This window comes from Gavia stellata, unplaced genomic scaffold (genome assembly GCF_030936135.1).
Source record: "Gavia stellata isolate bGavSte3 unplaced genomic scaffold, bGavSte3.hap2 HAP2_SCAFFOLD_150, whole genome shotgun sequence".
Classification (NCBI taxonomy): Eukaryota; Metazoa; Chordata; class Aves; order Gaviiformes; family Gaviidae; genus Gavia; species Gavia stellata.
Window position 1 is genome coordinate 35,201 of NW_026777245.1, and position 7,605 is coordinate 42,805.

Below are 7,605 nucleotides of genomic sequence, written 5' to 3' on the forward strand. Positions count from 1 at the left end.
GGCCGGACTGGGGCAGCGCTGCCTGCTGGCGCCCCTTATAACCACCCCCATTGTGACTCGTGCCCTGTGCTGTCACAGGCGCCAGAGCGCATCACAGGCACGCCCGCCAGCCAGCCCCAGCCTTTGGCCCTACCCCGGCTCAGCGACTCACAGCTGCCCCAGGCAGCCGAAGCCCCGACACCCACAAAGTGCAGACCCACCCGGCAGGACGTGGCTCCCAGGGGCTCCCTTTACAAAGCAGACAGAAGCCTCCCAAGCCCTTACCAAACATAAAATCGGGTGCCGTAACCCGTGGATGCTTGTTCCTTGAGATGCCATCCTGTGAGATGGGATCGGCTCCCTTGGTGCTGACCTCTGTGCTTGTGGACATGGGTGTGCTCTTGGGGCCTTCGTGACACCGATGGTGGGTGGTGGTGTATATCCTGGTGGTGGGGTGGGACCTGCCCATGGCAGGACCTCTGCTCCTGCTGTGCCACTGCGAGAGGACATTGCTTCCAAAGAGAAATTTCCCAGGGCGATGAGGGGGTGCGGGTGGAGATTTCCCAGGGGGAAACTCGCTCTGCCGATAGAGCAGCGTCTTCTCCATGTCCAGCATGTTCAGCTCTGCGGTACCAAGTCCCTGGGGAGTGTCTGGGACAGGCAGATTCTCTACCCGGAACCCAGTGAACAAGCCTCTTGCTTGGTCCCTGCCCAGACGGAGCTGCCAGGGAGTTTCCCGGCCCTTGTGAAATCGCCACCATGGCCATGGCAGTGCGAGGGGAAAGCAGGCGAAAATCATCTTTGTAGCCACTGTGGTCTTCACCGGCTGCTGCGCTGGGGAGACCATTGAGAGGAGGATGGTGCCGCTCTCGGCAGAGGGCTGCTGCGCAGGGATTTCCCTTTCCTTTCTGTGTCCCACGTTCTCCCCTCTTTTTCCCTGGGGTATGGGGTCAGGTGAATGCCATCAGCTCCCAACAAACCTGGCTTCTCAAAGGTAGAGCCATGATCAGAGAAGCCAAAACCTTGAGTACCAGCTACGCAGCCAGGCATTCAGTGCTCAGTTTGTCTGCTCCTCCTGAACCCCTTCCTCCTCCTGGCGGGATAGAGGAGAACACCACCTGTGCTCCTGATCCTTTTGGCCTTGCTCTGAGGGACACGCAGCCTCTTTTGCTGCTTCTAAGTTGCCTCGTCACAGTATTGTTTGACCCTACTTTGCATAGTAGGACTGGATGATATCCTGTACCATTCAGCAGGCTTGGCAGCCTCTCAGTGGCGTCAAGAATGTGAGCTGCTGGTGGGCAGCAAACTTCTCTAGACAAATTGTCTGGATGGCAAACAGGCGCTTCAGTGCCCCTCAGTAAGGAATCTCCAGTTGCTAATAGCTTACGCGCTTTCCTGGTGGCACTGGTTCTAATGCGGGCGGGTGGGTGGCTCACCTTTGCCTGCTTGACTTTTCCGGGATCCTGTCCCTTACTCACGTGCTCTGAATTCTCCAATCCCAGACTATCATGCCTGCTTCCTAGCCCCTGGAACACCTCTGTGAAACCCTCCCAGTATCTGGCATCATTGATAAGTAACTGTAGCAAGACCAACTCAGGGTCCTTTAGATCAAGAAGGAAGCAGGGGGATGGTGACGCCGCAGATTTATAGCTGCTTTGCAAAATAGTACTACGCGTGTGTTAAGTAGCGATTGGTCAAATCCTGTTGTACCTGGTCGCCCAGGAAAGGTATAAGAACCTCGTGTAAAACCTCGTTCGGGGTGCCCCAATTTGAATAGGACACCTCATGCGCACGAATAAAGAATTGCTCTTGTAATTCTGTCCTTTGCATCCTGGGTTCTCCCTGGGTCGGCACGGGCCCCTACAAAGTGATACACAGACACCCAGAAACGCAGCGCTTATTCAAACACACCATTTATTGGCAACTTGGCACAGAGTAAAGCTCCCAGAGGGAATAGACTCTCTCGAAGAGGCGGGGGCGGTCGCTGTCCAGGTGGTAGCGGGAGTCTCTGTCACAAGCCTTCTTGCAACAGCCTCTTCAGCTGCATCGGCTCAGACTCCCCAGAGTGTGCTTTTGCTCTGGAGGAAAGGTGTGTTCAGCAGTTCCCACTGCCAACTGAGCAGTGTCTTCTCCATATGCTGCGTGCTCGGTTCTGCGGCACCAGCCTCCCGGGGAGCGTCTAGGATGGGTAGACTCTCCACCCGGCCCCCAGTGAGCACACCGAGGCACATCAGCAGTGCCTCTTGCTTGGTCCTTGCACAGCCGGAGCTGCCAGCAAGAATGTCTGAGCCCCTGTGAAATGCCCTCCCGGCCGCAGCCAGTGCGAGGGGAAAGCAGGGCGAAACTCGTCTTTGTCGCCACCATCGTCATCACCGTCTGCTGCGCTGGGGACACCATTGAGAGGAGAACGCTGCTGCTCTTGGCAGAGGGCTGCTGCGCACGGGGTTTTCCCTTTCCTTCCTGTGTCCAGCCTTCTCCCCTCTTTTTCCCTGGGGTACGAGGTGGTTGTGTGCCATCAGCTGTGAGCCGTGCAAACATAGCTCTGTGCATGAAGACCTCTTTCATTGTCCATAGAACAGCAGCCTCGTGAGCCTATCTTGCAGCTCATCGAACTCACGCAGTGCCTCAGCGTGGGCAGCAGGATCCTGTGCCAGGTGCTGGAAGAGGTTGAGTGGCTCGGCCGTTTGGAAGGCTGGGGGCAAGGTGATCTCCTCGGGCACGGTCTCATTGCCAAAGAAGAAGTGATCAAGGCGTTTCTCCTCCAGGCAGCAGCGCAGGTACTGCATGATATCCTGCAGCCGCGGCAGGAAATCCCTCCTGCGCCAGCTTGACAGGGGTATGGAGGTCAGGAGGTGCATCACAACTGTCTTCAATATATAGGTGGAAAAGCCTGTGCCCACCAGGATGCGGGCGCAGATATGCAGGCATTTGAGGTGGCAGCTGTCATGTGGGGCTTGCCTGGCGATATGCCTGAAGAACTTCACCTCTGCCACAGCGTAGCTCTCTGGCCATGTCGTGCTTGGGGTGAAGATGGCCTCCGTAGTCTGGCTGCTCAGGAAGATGTCCGAGTCACCTTGCTGCACCCCAAACATCATCTCAATGGTGAGGCTCTCCGTGTGGCCTTTTGCCACCTGGAATTTGCAGGAGCGGCTGGAGGGCAGCACTTTTAAACAGCATTGGCACGACAGAGGCAAAATCACCCATGCTGCTTTCACCAATTGATGGAACTAGCGGGCAGTTTTCTGCCCATCTAGGTAGGATTCATCAGTGCAGAGGGTGCGTAGGAGGCTGGGGTCCTGATTCCTCCTCAGCTCCTCCTCGGGGTGGTGGAGAAAGCACAGCATCTGTCCTGCCAGCCACTCCCTCATGCAGATGCATACCAGCTCTACACCCATGGAGAAGGTCCTTGCCAGCATCTCCCCTGCAGTGCCCAGCTCCAGGTGGAAGGCATGCCCACGGGGGGGCTTGAGGGGCACAAGCAGGCGGTAGACAATGTCTTTCTCACGGGGACTCCAGCATTCAAAGGCACTGCCCACCCCAATGGCTGATTGCAGCACTGGGAAGAAACTCTTTGACAAGAGCTGTTGAAGGCAAGGATGAAGTTGCCCATGAGCTCCTCTGCCAGCTGCCTCTCTTTGGCCATGTTCTGAACTGGCCACTGTATGTGCTCCTCCAAAAACCTTCCCACGTCATTTGCATCATCACTGTCATTATCTTCTTCCTCCTCCGCCTCCACCGGCTCCCTGTCGCTGCTGGAGCTTTCCTCGTCGCTGCTGATGTCTGGCTCATGTCTCTTTTTCCTGAGCCACCAGCAGAACCCAAAGAGCAGGACCAGGACTCCAGCAACGGCCCAGAATTGCCACTGCTGCAAGGCAGCAAAGAGCAGGGCTTCCCAGGCAAAGCCGCTCTGCTCCTGGCTACTCAGCTCCTGGCTCCTCAGCTCCTGGCTCCTTTGCTCCAGTTCCTGCAGCAGCCGAGTCATCTCCTGGCTCAGCTGCTCCGCACGCTGCTGCATGCGCTCGCGTGTGGCCTCATCCAGCTCATCACCGACCATCTGCGGGTACTGGAGGAGGCTTTGCACAATGAGTGCGAAGAATTCTGTGACAGCCATGGCCTGCAGGAGGAGGGAGAGAAGGGGTTCAGTGGGGCTGGGAGGGAGAGAGCTGGGGGCGCGGGGGGCGGCGGGGACAGGGACGGGAGTCGCAGGGATCTAGGGGAAGGTAGGAGAGGGGGCAAGGCATCTGGGAGGCAGCAAGGCCTGCTCTCAGCCCCGGCGGTGGCGGCGGCACAGCGCCCTGCTGCAGGAGCTCCCACGAGCGTGGTGAGAACCCACCCCCCTGGGGCTCCGCGTTCCTGCCCACGCCCTCCTCCAGCTCAGCCTCCCCCCGCGTGCGCACTCACCGCTGGCCCAGGCCGGACTGGGGCAGCGCTGCCTGCTGGCGCCCCTTATAACCACCCCCACTGTGACTCGTGCCCTGTGCTGTCACAGGCGCCAGAGCGCATCACAGGCACGCCCGCCAGCCAGCCCCAGCCTTTGGCCCTACCCCGGCTCAGCGACTCACAGCTGCCCCAGGCAGCCGAAGCCCCGACACCCACGAAGTACAGACCCACCCAGCAGGACGTGCCTCCCAGGGGCTCCCTTTACAAAGCAGACAGAAGCCTCCCAAGCCCTTACCAAACATAAAATCGGGTGTCGTGACTGGTGGATGCTTTGTTCCTTGAGATGCCATCCTGTGAGATGGGATCGGCTCCCTTGGTGTTTGCGGACATGGGTGTGCTCTTGGGGCCTTCGTGACACCGATGGTGGGTGGTGGCGTATATCCTGGTGGTGGGGTGGGACCTGCTCACGGCAGGACCTCTGCTCCTGCTGTGCCACTGCGAGAGGACATTGCTTCCAAAGAGACATTTCCCAAGGGCGATGAGGGGGTGCGGGTGGAGATTTCCCAGTGGGCAACTCATCCTGCTGATAGAGCAGCGTCTTCTCCATGTCCAGCATGTTCAGCTCTGCATAACAATCGTTGAGCTCTCTACAATCAAAACACTCCCTAACACAAAAAGCCACCCCACCGCCTCTGCTTCCTTCCCTATCCCTGCTGAAGAGCTTATAGCCATCCATACAGCACTCCAGTCATGCGAGTCGTCCCACCATGTTTCTGTGATGGCGACTATGTCATAGCTGTCCTGCTGCACAATGGCTTCCAGCTCCTCCTGTCTGCTGCCCATGCTGCGTGCATTGGAGTAGACGCACTTGAGCTGGGCTATCGATTTCGCCCCCAACATCGGCATGCCACCCCTAGGCTCATCTCTAGGGAGCCTGGTTTTATCCCCTTCCCCCTTCAAATCTAGTTTAAAGCCCTCTCAATGAGGCTTGCCAACTCATAAGTGAGAATCCTTTTCCCCCTTGGGGATAGTTGAACTCCACCTGCTGCCAGCAGGCCCGGTGCCCTGTAAACCGCCCCGTGGTCAAAAACCCCAAAATTCCAGCGACGGCACCAGCCTCTGAGCCACGTGTTAACCAGGTGCGTTTTCCTGTTCCTTTCAGTGTTCCTCTCTGCCACTGAAGGGATTGAGGAAAACACTACCTGTGCTCCTGATCCTTCAACCAGTCGCCCCAGTGCTCTGACGTCCCTTTTAATCACTTTTAGGCTTCTTTGCGCAACCTCGTCGCTGCCAAACCAACAGCAGGCAGTGATCAGTGGGCCGTACCAGACCTGGGAGTTTCCTAGTGACCTCTCTCACCCGGGCCCCAGGGAGGCAGCAGACCTCCCTGTGGGTCGGGCCCGGTCGGCACATTGGGCCCCCTGTTCCCCTCAGAAGGGAATCGCCTACGACAATTACCCTCCTTTTTGTCTTAGTACAGGTAGTCGTAATGCGTGGGGCAGACTGGCTCACCGGAGGCAACCCCCCGGATGGACTTTCATCCACATCCTCATTATCCTGGCCCTCAAGTTCCAGAGCCCCCTATCTGTTGTGTAAGGGCAACTGGGAAGGTGAGGGAGGCCGGGAGGGGATTCGCCTGGTGCCCCGAGCAGGGGCCTCTTTCCATTCCCCTTTGTCTCTTTGGCCCCCTCCTTCTGCCTGGCAGGAAGAGGGTAAGGGATCCTCTGCTTCTTGTGGAGCCTCCATCAGCTGCCTTTGCCTCAGGGACGGTAGGGCGTAGCTCCACCAGTCTACCTCCCTCTCGCACTCCCTGATACTCCTCAGCCTCTCCACTTCCTCTTTCAGCTCTGCCACCAGGCTGAGCACATCGTTCACCTGGTCGCAGCGCACACAGGTGTCGTCTCCCCCGGCCTCTGGCACGAGCAACAGGCTCAGGCACTCCCGGCAGCCGGAGACCTGGACAGCCGTGTGCCTGAGCGGGAGCTCGGTCTGGGTCGCCACATTCCTTCTGGCAATGGCTTTCAGCCGAGTGGAGACCAGAGCTGGGCCTCTTCTGGGAGGGCCATGACCACTCGTCGAGAAAGCCTCTAGAGCCAGGAGGGAGGCCTGCGCCCTGCCCACATGCCTTCCCTGCACACCCTGCCTGTGTGAGCTGCCGCTCAAACTGACGTGCCGCGCCCTGTTTGCCCACCCTATTCACCGCACTCCCGGTCGCGTGCGCGCCATGGGGGCTGCTCTTGCACGTGAGGGGCTTTGGCCACCGCCGCTCTCGTCCCCGCCCACGCTGAGTCAGAGCTGCCGCTTGTCACCAGCTCGCTCTGCCGGCTCGGGGTGGGGGGTTAAGGGGCGGGGTTGGGCACCCTCTCTCTCCCTGCGCTTTTGCCTTTGCAGTTTTGCCGCGTTAGGAAGGGGCCCCTGGCGCGACCCTCCACTCCAGAGCCCTTCGCCTTCAGTGGCTTCAACTCGCTGCACCTCTCACTACACCCTTCAGCGGTTCTACTGGTAGGAGCTGGCATTTTGCTCTCGCATTGGGGCTGGAGGAGAGGTTATCGGCAGCTCAGAGCCCGGTGCCAGGAGAGATGGACAGCATGAGCCGGCCCTGACTAGGCCTGCGGCAAAAAAGGGCAAGAGCAGGGTTTGTAACAGCATGGCCCTTGGAGAGCCTGGAAAAGCCACGCCCCTTGGGCTGATGGGCAGTGGGCACCCGTTGGGCTTCTTTAGCACTCTGTCATGGACAGTACTTCTGGTGTGACAATTGTCGAAGATCTTGCAAATCTTCGCCCATATACCATCGTTGGATTTCCACTGGAGGTGTCCTGAATACAGATGTGAGTGCACCTCTTCTGCCACACAGCTGCCGTCAGGCCACTGCTTCTCCTAAATGTGGCATAGACTGCGCAAGTGCAGGCTTTGAACGGGAGACATCTGAAAAGCTTTCTTAAACCTTGCTGCACGTGTTAAGTCTCCCTCGTTAAGGTGGTGGGAACCTGAGCTTGCAGGTCACGAGAGGGTATGGTGAATGAGTCCCGTGCTCATAGAGGAGCCAGAGCAGCCAGAGGCCTGCTCTGCAGTCGAGGCACTTGTCCGCTGTGCAAAGGGCTCCCCACTCCGATACTGTGATACCCACCTCACTGGGGTTGCCCGAGGGCAATGCTGTTGGGCTCCCAGCGCTTGGTTGGCGTGTGGCTCCCAAGGAAGCCACTTCAGGCTCCCTGTGGCACAGAGGCAATGTGCACAGCTGTGGAG

General features: G+C 58.6%; 1 pseudogene; it reads right to left on the minus strand.

The window, feature by feature from the left end:
• Positions 1–2,540: 2,540 nt before the first annotated feature.
• On the minus strand, positions 2,541–3,994 carry LOC132321860 (inositol 1,4,5-trisphosphate receptor-interacting protein-like 1; annotated as a pseudogene).
• Between the last annotated feature and the right edge of the window lie 3,611 nt (positions 3,995–7,605).